The sequence below is a fragment of the Rhinatrema bivittatum genome, chromosome 3, assembly GCF_901001135.1.
Source record: "Rhinatrema bivittatum chromosome 3, aRhiBiv1.1, whole genome shotgun sequence".
Taxonomy (NCBI): Eukaryota; Metazoa; Chordata; class Amphibia; order Gymnophiona; family Rhinatrematidae; genus Rhinatrema; species Rhinatrema bivittatum.
The window spans coordinates 433,564,481-433,579,167 of record NC_042617.1 but is presented as its reverse complement, the minus strand read 5'-3'; positions in this window follow the sequence as shown (position 1 = coordinate 433,579,167).

Here is a 14,687-nt window from a genome sequence, read left to right as displayed (position 1 = left end):
ATCCACATATACATGTGGACACATATGTGTATTCTGGAAAATTGGCTTATTCAGATAGGATCATGGTACCTTTAGAATTTTCTTATTTCCTGTACTCCATCATGATGTTACAGTCCTCACAGTAAGGTTTGTTGATAGTTCCTCGACCTTTGTAAATTAAGCTGGACTTTTTACTAGGCAACAGTATTTGCATACATGGATCCAGCACTTGGGAACTCGGTTCCGTTAAATATTCATTTGGAGCCTCAATATTTTACTTTCAGACAAAAAGGTGAAACCTTGTTCTTTGGCCAGGCCTTACCAGATTCCGGGAACTGATGTAGGCTATTTGCATAAGTGAGGTGAATTGCAGGACAGTAGGATTTAGCTATATGAATTAAGAGGAGAAAATTGATGAAATCCTTGGTTTGAATTAGAGTTAATTAGGTTGGGACAAAAGGGGATGTGTTGGTTTTTTTTGAGTATGTGTCACTTATATTTTTTTATTTTTGTATCTATGTTGATTATTTTTATGTTGTGTTCTACTTTACGTTTTGGTAAATTAAGGCAGAATAATAGATTGTAATAAATAATAAACTAAATCTGCATGGAATTTGTTAGTTAATTCTGACACAGATTAAAAATCTTAAAGTCATACAATTGACCTGCTTAGCAATATTTATTGGGAGTTTCACTCTTTAAAACTGTTTTGCTCCATGGAAATATGGTACATGGGGCCAAATTCATTAAATTCATTTTGTATCTATGGGAAAAACCCTTAGTGAATCAGGTATATGGTGAGGAAACGGAATCTCAATAGCACTGGGCTATGAACATAAAGGGACAAATTTTAAAAGCGTTGCTCGCGCTAAAAGACCCATATACATGAGTATGTGGGCCGTGCGTGAGTGACGCAGATTTTAAAGCCGGTAATTACGTGCATGTATGTGCGTGTGTGAGCTACAAAAAGGGGGAAGGGCATGGGCATTCCTGGGCAGGGCCAACAGTTGCACACATAAAGCTGTATTTTAAAACCATCTGCCTCATGCACAGCGGCAGGCTAGCTGCATATATTTACTGCTGTTCCTGAGGAGGTGCAAGTCTGCAGAAATCTCTGTTTAGGCCTAGATCGACTGAGTGAAGGGTCTGGATCAACTGGGGGGAGTGCAGGCTTGAACAACCAGAGAGGTCCGAATGACAGCGAGACAAACTGGACAAACTGGTGAACTAATGGGTAAAACTGGGAATGGCCTTCATGCAAACATGTTTTAACATCCACTTACCTGTGCACATTAAAGTTGACAAATCCTTAAGACACACGCTTTACGTTTGCTCTAGTAGCCACTTAAAATTAGGAGCACACATATACATGGCTGGCATATTTTAAATCATATGCATGTAAATACGCACATGATTTAAAATTCCAGCGTATGTTTGCTTGCATGCCCATACGTGAGCGTATGGACGCCCACATGCTTGTTTCAAAATTAGCCTGAAAGTTGCTATACTATGATATTTCTTACTTCACTCATGTGGAGTTTGTATAGATCCTATTGGTAGAATCTTCAAGGTATCCTTCGGTCATAGTTGCTTGCTGTAGGTGTTAGTTTCTTCAGTTATAGTTTCACTTGCACCCAGCAATATAAAAAAAAAGCCCCAGAAGAGCCGGTTTTATGATTGTAAAAGATCTTAACAAATAACAAGCAAATGATAACTTTGAAAAGGAAGATAATATTTACTCCTCTTACCTGTTATAAATACATTTAAATACTTTCCTGCTAATATGAGTATTGTATATGCTTTATATGCACTGACAAAATTAATTTGTTTAAAATATAACTACAATGGCATGCATTTACTGTAAATTTAGATGTAAAATTCTTAACAGATTTTCTTGGAAAACCCTTAGACTCAATTAAATGAAGTCAGATGCAGACCTTCTTTGACTGACACAGTTAAAAGTGGATGTCAGAACTATTAATCCAAGTTCAAACGATAATTGCATCTAAACAAATTTCAGTTGTCTACGGTGTTATTCTTCATGGTGAAGAATTCCTCAATGTGCCATTTCTCTGACCATTTGTTTGCATTTTCCTGCCATTCATTACTGTAAGTATGCACATAGGGGTCAATTCAGTCAAACATCGTGTTTTCACAAAAAGCTTGTGTTTTAACAAGGGATATTTGACTGCTATTCAATTTGCTTTCAAAAATTCCAAAAGTTATTCTCATGATCCAGAATAAAACTGTTCAGAGAGAATAGGAGCGAGAGCCCATTTCTACTTTCCACAATCAGACTCCTCTCCACCTCTGCTCCAGCACTGAAAGGTTTATTCACCTACCTAAAAATTGCCTTTTATTTTCCTTCTCAGAGTCTGCCCCAAGTATATTTGCTCTAGCTCAGAGTATGAATAATTCAAACCAGCCTCCCCTTTGCTCGTGGAGCTCCTATTATTTACTATGGGATAAAAGTGTATTTTCATTTCCTTTTTCTGCCGTAGAAAGAAGGTGGGCATTGAGTTCCGACAGCCGCTAGGTGTAATGAAAATAAGAATTCCATGGGAGACCTCCTTCCCCTCCTCCTTCTGCTCCTGGGGGTAGAACTTCAGCGTGCCTAGGAGAGGTTCAAATACATAATAAAGTGCAGGGTCTCGGGAGGCCTCATAGACAATACAGAAAGCAGCAAGTACAAGGTTGAAAATAATACAGCACACACCTTAAACAGGGGGAATCTCGTTACCGCCAGAACAAACAAATGCATTCATCCACTGATGAATGGATCTGGTCTTCAAGGTATTGGCCCTTTGCAGAAGTTGCTGCATCCTCTAGTTAGGGTCAAAGAGAAGAAATGAGAAGAAACTCAGATACGTGGTGGTACAATCATATTAAAAAGCATGAAGAAAAAATGCAAAGGAAGGATGCACAGAAAAAAAGAAAACATACTGTAATCTAGGACAGCAAGAAATCCAGAGGGAGCAAGGCAGGAAACAAGGCACCAGGAATGATAGACATATACATATAAAGTTGCAGAACAGAAAAATAAGAAAATCAAAAGAAAGAGTTTTCCAGTGCCATATATCTGGAAGGGGGAGGGTGAGAGCTTCATCAAGGATGGTAGCTCCACCCAGAGGCCTAGAAACAGGAAGAAACTGGACTGCTGGAGGAAAAGTTGTAGAAGAAAGTGGAAGATGAGGGCAAAGGATTAATGACAAAAGAAAGCAGGAGAAAGGATGACCCTAGAGAGAACCAAAGAGGCAGTACACAAGTCCAGAGAAGGGGGAGAAGGTTCTGCTTCAAAGAGACCCGACCCAGCAGAGCTGAAGGCTGAGAGAGAATTGTACCCAGAGAAGTAAAAGAGCTTGAGGCCAGCAAAGACTGTCTTGAATGGGTAGTAAAAAAGGTCACAGAACTCAGAGCTTCATTACAGTAACTAAGAATGATAAAGATAAGCATCATGATCACGTAGTGGGATCCCCGGTTGGCTGGCTGGCTAGCAGTACTTGGGGTACTACAGTGCCAGGGTTCTTCTGGAGAGAGGGGGAAGCTTGACTTCTTGGCTCCTTGGCATAGACACGGTCCATAGTCACTAACAGTCCTTCAGATTCTCACTGTGGGATTGTGCCAAGGGATAAGACTGGAAGGGCCAAAAAACACAGAATAATAAAAAGAAAAAAAAAAACCCAAACACTTCATAATCTCTCTTTCTTCCAACAATCCAAAGGCCAAGAAAAAGTCTTGGAGTCCACTTGGTGTACAAAACAAAAGTTTACTTTAGTTTGTAAGTTAATATCAAGCCAAGATGGTGAATATCACAAATAACCTGAGGAAAATAAGATTCAGCAATGCCATAGTCCCTGTATCCATGTCTCTCCTTCTTGCAACTCTTGGTTCCCTTATACCTTCATCCATATCAAGTAGTCCTTCCCCTCTTAGGGTAGGATATCTCTGTTGTAACTCCAACATCAAACTGGGAAAAGGTGCAAAACATCCCTTAAGTCCAAAGACTTGCTCTCAAGAGTTTGTTGGACAGACTTTGAGAATTTATACATGTGATTTCCCAAGTTGTTTTTCTATCTTGTTACCTATCTGCTCCTTTCTAAAAATTGTAATAATTATGCTACTTTCACTTGAACAGCCTGCACCCCCCATCCCCACCCCACAACAGTATTCTCTAAAAATAGTCCACATAGTCTCTAAGGCCTTTTCATACACTTTTTCTAACCCTCAGTAATCCCTGGTACCTGCATTCTGCAAACAGTGAGAGAATTCACAGTCACTTTTGAGGAGGCCAGCACTTCATCAGAAGTTTTAAAAATATCTGACACATCTTGCAATGAATGGACAACTATTTCCCCTGCTGATATAAAGTGACAGCCACAATTAAAAGTGCAGTGACAATCTGAATTTAATGCTGCATTTAACAGTGAAAAATGGGACGTCTCATAATAGATCTCAAAATAGACACATGCTGTGTTACTCACCAAGAGACTATTAACATAATCATTCATCTGGGAAAAAAACCACATACACCAAATCTTCACATAGGGCCTGATTTACTAAGGCTTTTCTCCCATTTTGTATCTATGGGAAAAATGCATAGTAAATGAAGCCTATAATCAGAAACATATTTTTACAATATAGAACTAACAAATTTTAAATGCAGTAAAATGCAAATAACCCCAGGACAGCAAAGCTAAAAACATCCCAACCCAGATAAATTTCAACATGTGAATGTCTATCACAAGGGAAAACAACTGTACTCTTATCTCTTGTTAGATCTTCTGCAACAGACCGCCATCCTAAATAGCGGCCATCACTTTCTCCCTAATTATGAAGAAATGTGATATTGAATTTGAACTTCAGACTCAGAGTTGCATTTTGAATTGGTTCCATTTGTTTCATGGTACTTATTTATTAAACGTGTTTGTGTGTTTACAGGGTTTTACTCTGTTTATTCAGTTGCCTATAGTGGTTGCATAATTTTTAGACTGATGACATCTGTCCATCATGTTCCTTCTTGCAAGTATCTTTCTACTTGTTTTGCTCTTCCTAGGTCTCTGTAGAAAATTGCTATATTTTTGGTGCTTACACTGTTCTCGTTAACACATTAGCGCTTTTTTGGAAGTTGCTTTAATTAGATCTGATTCTAGATAGAGCCATTTCATGAGTTTATTTTAAAGAAGAACCATTAATTCTAACTTGTGATCATGTTGTAAGCTGAATCCTTGAGTATTGCAAAGCAGTTTTGCTATTTTTCCACTGTGGATATTTTGGAATTGGAACATTTGTAAAACTGATATTTGCAGAATAATGTTTTAAAGCAGGACTGATTAAATTTTGTTCATATCTATAAGCCGAGATAAATTGTTAATAACCAGCTGGAAGAACTCAGTCCTGAGCCCTCCACTGACTATGTGTTTTTTACTTGACAATTGCGTAGGGGAGTTAATAGGTGCTTCCCTGCAAATTAGAGAAATAAAGCCCACTCATATTCATGTGCCCATTTGTGTTCCTTTTCCTGTTATACAGTCTTTCCCATTATCGCCTCATCCTTTATATATCCTCTTCCTCCCTCTGTCCCTATTCAACCTGTCCAACCCATTTTCTCTGTCCTATTGCCCTACCTCACCAATCATTTTTCCCACTTGTACCCCTTTCATTTATTCACCCCCTCCCCCACACATTTTCCAAGCTGTTACCTCCTACTCCCCTCCTCTAAAATATGGCTAAGAGAGAATTTGATCAATTCTACTTGTAAATACTAAGTTCAGGAGTTGAAACTCATCAAAGTATAAGTGTCAGGAATTACATATATAATTTTATGAATATTTTAAATATATGCAATAATATTAATGCTAAATATTCAGAAGTAAAAAATAAAATTAATTGAAAATTAACCTTTTTTTTATACCTTTTTCTGTCTTTATTTATTCATTTATACTTTTCTCATTGTGTCTTTTAAATCCTTATTCTAATTTATCTTTCCATTTTACCTTTTCATGCAGGTATCTGTCATTCCTTATTTTCCCTTTCCTTTCTATTATCTTTCTGTTCCCTGTTACTTAAGAACATAAGAACATAAGAAATTGCCATGCTGGGTCAGACCAAAGGTCCATCAAGCCCAGCATCCTGTTTCCAACAGAGGCCAAACCAGGCCACAAGAACCTGGCAATTACCCAAACACTAAGAAGATCCCATGCTACTGATGCAAATAATAGCAGTGGCTATTCCCTAAGTAAACTTGATTAATAGCCGTTAATGGACTTCTCCTCCAAGAACTTATCCAAACCTTTTTTGAACCCAGCTACACTAACTGCACTAACCACAGCTGGAAGAACTAAGTCCTTTGCCTTCCACTGACTATGGGGCGGATTTTCTAAGTTCGCAGAACTTAGAAAATCTGGTGGTAACAGGGGGCGGGGGGCGGTGCTGCGCTAGCCAGCAGCGAACGCACAGCTGCGGTGCGATCGCTGCCGGCGACGTGCCGAATTATTACACTATAAAAGGTGTAGTTATTTGGCGCGAAATAGGCAGCGAAAAGGTTCCTTACCTTTTTGCTGTCTGCGCTGTCTTTGCGGAGTCGGCCCCTGTGACGCCCAGACTCCTCCTCTTCCGGGGCCGACTCTGCCCCGAGGTCCCCTTCGCAGGCGTGCGCTATGATTTCTAGCTATCGCACGCTTGCAGAAAATAAGGCCCTATGTGTTTTACTTGACAATTGCGTAGGGGAGTTAATAGGCGCTTCCCTGCAAATTAGAGAAATAAAGCCCACTCATATTCATGCACCCACTTCTCTCTGTCTCTCTCACTTCTATGATCACCTTTTACATTCTTTGCTTGTTTCATGTATTTCATAGCTTCATTGCCCCTCCAGCTCTAGTTTTTCCCTCCATGTGTTCACAATCTTGTTTTATTTATTACTTCATTTATTTAACTTTAGAACCTGCCCAATCAAATACACCAGACCCTCTTGGGAGAGAACAATAAATAATAAATTCATAAAATGATGCAAAATCAATAAACAATTAATTATACTAAGATTAAAAAAATCCTCTATTTTCCCCATTCCGTCACTTCCTCCCCATCTCTTGCCCCCTTCTAGCCATCCATCTCCCCTCATGCTTCTTTCAGCCTCGTTTTTCTATCGCACCCGTCTCTTCCAGCGCACTCTTTATCTCTGCCTTGCCATTCCTCTAGCCTCCCTGCTCTTTTTCACAGGCCCTCTCATCCCTCTCATTCTTAGACAAAATCAAGTTTTCCACAGGTTTCTTACCTTTCCTGCGCACAAGTCTGAATGTGTTATGCCCAATGCAGCTAGGAAATCCCAGTCACCATGACATCCTGGCATTCAAGAATATAGAAACCACCTTTAAAGTGTCAATATGAGATCCTTCAAAATATTAGCTTTCCTGTTCTTAACTCTATTTCTTCTTCTACTGATCTTATCCTATTTGTATGAATATGTTTTATAATTATGGTTATTTGTGTATAACTTTTTTTCTGTTTATAAAAATCTTTCTTGTGAATCCACTTTGCAGATTTTCATGCTGTGCCCTTAAGCTTGACAGGTATTATGTCATGCTAGTATGATTTTCTGATAAAGATTAGTGCAGGAGAAACCAAGTACACTTAGGAGGCAATGACCTAACTTGCAAATTCCTTTGTAATAATGAGCCAGCACTGCAACTATTCTGATTGAATACAAAGTGACAGTATAGAAATGTTATAAATAAATAAATAAATAATGCAAGTATGACTTAATAGATCATTTCAATGTTCATGCAAATGAACTGCCTGGCATTTTTCCAAGAAAAAAAATTCACAAGAAATGGCTAACATTTTCACAGTATAACTTAGCTAAAACTCCCTGAGGTGTAGTTAAATTTTGCAGGAAAGGCACCATTTACGTGATTTTGCACACAAAGAGCCTAATTTTCCAACCTAAATATAATACATTATTTATTCATGAACATAGACATGTGGAGATTAATACAAATACTGTGTATTTCTGCTCTGGAAGCACACTCGCATGTTTCTGTGTGTGCAAATATTTCCAATGCAAGAAAATACATATTTTCTCTGTTATGGATTAACAGTTTTAGTGGACCCTTGGGCCGGCCTGCAGGAGACTGGGGAGAGGTGGACTATAGTCTCAGGGGTAGATTTTTTTAAAAAGCGCAATCGCGTACTTTTGTTTGCGCAGCAGGTGCAAACAAAAGTACGCTGGATTTTATAAGATACGCGCATAGCCGCGCGTATCCTCTAAAATCCTGGATCGGCGCGCGCAAGGCTGCCGATTTTGGGCAGCCTGCGCGCGCCGAGCCGCGCAGCCTGCCTCCGTTCCCTCCCTTCCCCTACCTAACCCACCCCCCCGGCCCTATCTAAACCCCCCCCCCTTACCTTTGTCCCTAGATTTACTCCTGCGAGAAGCAGACATAAATCTACGAGCGCCAGCGGACTGCTGGCGTGCCATCTTCCAACCCGGGGGCTGGTCCGGAGGCCTGGACCACGCCCCCGGGCTGGCACCACGCCCCCGGTCCCGCCCCCGAAACACCATGTCCCGCCCCCAAAATGCCACATCATCCAGTCCCACCCCCCCTGGCATGCCCCCGACACGCCCCCTTCAAAAAACCCCGGGACCTACGCGCGTCCCAGGGCTCTGCGCGCGCCGGTGGCCTATGCAAAATAGGCGCGCCGGCGCACAAGGCCCTGCTCGCGTAAATCCGGGCGGATTTATGCGAGCAGGGCTTTTAAAATCCACCCGTCAGTGTACAAGCAGGCTGGGAGGCGGATATCAGGCAGGATGCGAACGATGAGCTTCACCCTGGAAGCCGGTGCTCCCCCAGGAGGAGCCTGTAGGAGCCCAGCCGCTGGGACTTAGGTGATCGGTGGTGAGACTTCACCCTGGAAGCTGGAGCTCCTCCGGGAGGAGGCCGTAGGAGCCCGGCCGCTGGGACTTAGGCGAGTACTGTAGCTGGATCAGGAACAAGCAGGCTTGGGAACTGGAACCAGGCAGGGAACTGGAGCAAGACTCGAGTACTGGAACCAGGCAGGAACTGAAGCAAGACACGGGTACTGGAACCAGGCAGGAACAGAAGCAAGACACGGGTACTGGAACCAAGCAGGAACAGAAGCAAAGTCTGAAGCAGGAACCAGGCTGGAACGTAAGCGAAGTCTGAAGCAGGAACCAGGCTGGAACGTAAGCAAGTCTGAAGTAGGAACCAGGTTGGAACAGAGCAACTACCGGCAAGTAGTAACACACTCCAGGGCACGAAACAACTGGGAACCATAAGATAACCCCGTTGCAAGGCAAAGACTGAGGGTCCGCGGCCGGCTTACATAGGCCACGGTGTCTGACGTTAGGAAGCGGGCGGAGCTTTGAATGGCGGGAACAGGCCTACAAAAGCGTCCTTCTTGCGCACGCGCCTAGGGACAGGGGGTCCACCGAAGATCTCCCACTGGCATCGCCCCTGCGGGGACGCCTCCACACAGGCCGCAAACTCTGCCAGCTGAACCGGGAGAGGGACCAGGAACATGGAGGTAAGGGCCTGGTCGCGGCACACGCGACCAGGACCGTAACAGTACCTCCCCTCTTATGCCCTCTCTTAGCAGGCCCGGGTTTACCTGGGTGGTCCTGATGGAACTGCCTTAATAGGTCCTTGTCAAGGATGTTGCGGGCAGGCTCCCACGAGTTATCCTTGGGACCACAACCCTCCCAAGTGAGCAGGTACTCCTAGCGTCGTTGATGGAAGCGCACATCAAGGATTTCCCGGACTTGGTATGTGGTGTCATCTGGCACAGAAGGATCCAGAGAGTCAGGAGCCCGAGGATGATATCTAGAAAGAACGAGAGGCTTCAATAATGACACGTGGAAGACATTATGTATATGCATGGACGAGGGTAGGCATAACCGATACGAGACTGGTCCCACTCGTTCGGCGATATGAAATGGTCCACAAAATCTCGGGGCTAGTCTTCGAGACGGGATCCGTAGCTGTAGATTCTTAGTACTAAGCCAGACGCTGTCTCCTGGGAGGAAGATAGACGCTGGCTGACGATGCTTATCTGCCCATTTCTTGGAGGTCCTGATGGCTTTATGCAACTTCCCCTGGATAGAAGTCCATAAAGTAAGTAATTGATGGGCAAAAAGCTGCACTGCTGGGAGTGCACTGGGATTTGGCGAGGGCAGAGGAGGGCGAAGTTGTTTCCCATACACAACGAGGAAAGGTGAACTTCCAGTAGCGGCATGCATATGATTATTATACGAAAATTCCACCCACGGGAGTAACTTGGCCCAATTATCTTGTCGTTCTTTAACGAATGACCGAAGAAAAGTCTTTAATGTTTAGTTGGTCCGTTCCGTCTGCCCATTGCTCTGGGGGTGGAACGTAGATGAGAGATTGAGTTGCATGTTGAAACGCTTACATAGTGCCTTCCAATATCGAGCGGTGAACTGCGGGCCTTGATCTGACACTATGTCCTGTGGGAGGCCATGGAGTCAGGGGAGAAAGTCTGATGCTTCACTTTCAATGCATGTCCAGCATAACTCTCTGCTTCAACGGCAGGGGGAATGAAGAAAAGAAGATCTATATACAGACAACAACCAAAAAGGACTGAATTACATAGTCTGGGAAAACAAATAAGCATGGGTGTAGCTTGCTTATTGCTGCGGTTACTACCCCTAACTAATTAGGCTAAATATTTCACATAGATGCAGTTCCAACACTGCTCTCTGCATTAATGGTGGGGGTGGAAGGGAAAAAGAACCAAAAGGTTACTAAGAGCCAAGAGTAACAGATAAGTATGAGAAAAAAAATGTGCAAAGCTTGCTGGGCAGACTGGATGGGCCGTTTGGTCTTCTTCTGCCGTCATTTCTATGTTACTATGTAAAAATATGCTGAGCAAAAAGATTGGCCAAGTCAGGTGCTGAGGGTAATTTTTTGCAGAGGAACAAAATGTGCCATTTTGGAGAACCGGTCTACGGTCACCCAAATGACCGTGTTTCCTTCTGAAGCTGGGAGATCCACCACAAAGTCTGTGGAGATATGTGTCCAGGGCTCCACCGGAATGGGCAACAGTTGTAATAAGCCCCTAGGCTTCCCGGTGAGTGGCTTCTGTAAGGCGCAAGTAGGGCAGGAGCCCACAAATGCACAAACGTCCTGTCTCACCGTCGGCCACCAGTAATACCGGTTCAGCAGATCAAGGGTTCCTTTGAGACCGGTGTGGCCCCCAGTGAGGGAGTCATAGGCCCAGGCAAGGACTGCTCTTCAAGAGTGGCGAGGGATGATGGTTTTCCCTTGGGAGGACACAGAAGTCGACAGTTTTCCCTTGGGAGGTCACAGAAGTCACCGAGAGGCACACTTTTGTGGGGTCCAGGATATATTGTGGAGTCTGGAGTTTCCTCAACTTCGGTGGAACGCGTCAGCTCGGATGTTCTTAGAGCCCGGGCAATAACGCAGGATAAAGTTAAAATGGTCGAAGAACAGGGACCACCGAGCCTGCCTCGGGTTCAGGCTTTGGGCTTGGCTCAAGAATGCCAGATTCTTGTGGTCGGTGTATACAGTAACTGAATGGTTAGCCCCCTCCAGCCACTGTCTCCATTCTTCCAAGGCAAGTTTCATGGCCAGCAACTCTTTATCGCCAATACAATAGTTGCTTTCTCCTGGTGAGAATTTTCTTGAGAAATATGAGCATGGTAGTAGTTGTCCTGTATCGGAGTGCTGACAAAGTACAGCCCAACCGCCACATTGGAAGCATCGACTTCCACCATGAATGGTCGGATAGGGTCAGGATGACGAAGGCAGGTATCTTGCAAAAAGGACTTCTTAAGGTTCTCAAAGGCTTGGCAGGCGGAATCAGGCCAGTCCACCACATTGACTCCCTTCCAGGTAAGTGCAGTTAAAGGTGCCACAATGTGAGAGTAATTTGGGATGAAATGCCTGTAGAAATTTGTGAAGCCGAGGAAGCGTTGCAATGCTTTAAGGCCCCTCGGCTGAGGCCAGTTCTTAATCACAGCCACTTTCTCGGGATCCATTTGAAAGCCGGCTGCTGAGACAATGTAACCCAGGAATGTCAGGGAAGACTTCTCGAAGCTACATTTCTCCAGTTTCACATATAAGCTATACTCCCTGAGTATCTGGAGCACTTGACGGACATGCTGACAGTGTGTAGACAAATCTCAGGAGTAGATTAGAACAACATTGAGATAGATGATTACGCAGGTGTTCAGTACTTCCCGTAACACCTTGTTCATCAGGTGCTGAAAAACCGCCGGGGCATTAGACAAGCGGAAGGGCATTACAAGATACTCGTAATGCCCATCTCTGGTATTAAAAGTGGTTTTCCACTTGTCTCCGGGACAAATTCTGACCAGGTTGTAGGCACCCCGTAAGTCCAATTTTGTAAAAATCTTTGCTCCCTGAAGCCTATCGAGGAGTGGATAGTGATCCCGTTTAGTAATGGAATTAAGCTCTCGATAGTCAGTGCACGGCCTCAGCGAGCCATCCTTCTTGCTGACAAAGAAGAAGCCCGCCCCAGCAGGTGATTTGGACGGGCGGATAAACCCCTTGGCCAAGTTCTCAGATATATATTCGGACATGGCCCGGGTTTCAGGTAATGACAAAGGATATACCCTACCTCGAGGGGGCATGGTTCTGGGTAACAGGTCAATGGCGCAGTCATATGGACGGTGCTGCGGAAGGATCTACGCCTTCATCTTGGAAAAGACATGTGAGAAGTCCTCATAAGGTGCCAGAAGACTGAGGGCGGAGTGCAGCAACGGAAGTCCTGGAGCATTGGGTACCTTCATACAATTAGCGAGACAGAACGGGCTCCATTTGGTAATTTGTAGAGTATCCCACTGGATCGTAGGCGAATGCTTTTGTAGCCATGGCAACCCTAGCACCACGGGGTGGACAGCCTTTTCCAAGACTAGGAAGGCTATCTCCTCCAAATGGATCGCCCCGGTGCGGACAGTGATGGGTGCCGTGGACGTCATGATAGGTCTTGGAAGGAGCGTCCCCTGGATGGAGGTAATTCATAGCGGAACCTCCCGTCTTTGCGTTGGAATCCACAACTGGGAGACTAAGTCCTGCAAGATAAAATTACCCCCTGCTCCTGAATCCAAGAATGCGAGTGTCTCTAGAGACCCTCCCGGGTACTCCAGAGTAATAGGCACGGTACATTGAGGAGCTGTAGTGCAACCTAGGAGGAGCTCCTCTCGATCTCCTAGGTTCTGGCGTTTCCACACACTCCTGGCAGCATGCCAAGTAGTGGCCCTTCTGCCCACAATACAGGCACAGGCCCATCGAGCGACGACATTGTCTCTCTTCAGCAGAGAGTGGGGCATGTCCCAGCTGCATGGGTTCGCAGGTAGGGACGTCTGAGCGAGAAGTCTTAGGAGAAGACACTGGTCTCGTAGGAACAGAAGCTGGACTGTGTCTGGTCAGCTGCAACTCCATGGCCCTTTGTTGTAAGTGGCGGACAATGCGGGCGGCCATCTCTATAAGAGCGTTGAGGTCCTCTGGAAGATCACGGGCGGCAATCTCATCTTTGATACGTCCAGATAGTCCCTCCAGAAAGATGGCTTTGTGGCTGCCGTCTTGAAAGGCCACCTCTTGGGCAAGAGTCCGGAACTCCATAGCATAGCCTGCCAAGGAGCGAACCCCCTGACGGAGCTGTAGCAGTTCAGACGTAGCTGTGGCTAATCGGGCCGGCTCATCAAAAGCCTGTCGGAAGTTCGAGATGAACTGCTGTAAATCCACTAATGAAGAATCATTATGTCCCCAAAGGGGGGAGGCCCACATCAAGGCCTTCCCATCAAGCAGGGACAGGATGTAGGCTACCTTTACCGTGTCGGTGGGGAACTGCCGGGGCAGCAGGGAGAACCGTATGAAACATTGGTTCAAAAACCCACGACAGGTCTTAGCATCCCCAGCGTAGCGAGAGGGTGTAGGTAGCTGAGTTACAGAAGTAGCTTGTCCCTCGGGTGCCGGCCCAGTGGCAGGCAGGGAATCAGCAGGCAAAGAATCAAGGCGAGTAGCTAGTTGTTCTACCATGGCTGCCAGCATATCAATGCAGTGTTGCTGCTGTTGCATCTGCTGGGCCATCCCAGGAAGGTCTGGACAGCCCGGCATATCTGCCGAATCCATGGCCTTGCAATCTGTTATGGATTAATAGTTTCAGTGGACCCTTGGGCCGGCCTGCAGGAGACTGGGGAGAGGTGGACTATAGTCTCAGTGTACAAGCAGGCCGGGAGGCGGATATCAGGCAGGATGCGAACGATGAGCCTCACCCTGGAAGCTGGTGCTCCCCCGGAAGGAGCCCGTAGGAGCCCAGCCGCTGGGACTTAGGTGATTGGTGGTGAGACTTCACCCTGGAAGCTGGAGCTCCCCCGGGAGGAGCCCGTAGGAGCCCGGCCGCTGGGACTTAGGCGAGTATGGTAGCTGGATCAGGAACAAGCAGGCTTGGGAACTGGAACCAGGCAGGGAACTGGAGCAAGACTCGAGTACTGGAACCAGGCAGGAACAGAAGCAAAGTCTGAAGCAGGAACCAGGCTGGAACGTAAGCAAGTCTGAAGCAGGAATGGAGCAACTACCGGCAAGTAGTAACACACTCCGGGGCACGGAGCAACCGGGAACCGCAAGGTAACCCCGTTGCAAGGCAAAGACTGAGGGTCCGCGGCCGGCTTACATAGGCCGTGGCGTCTGACG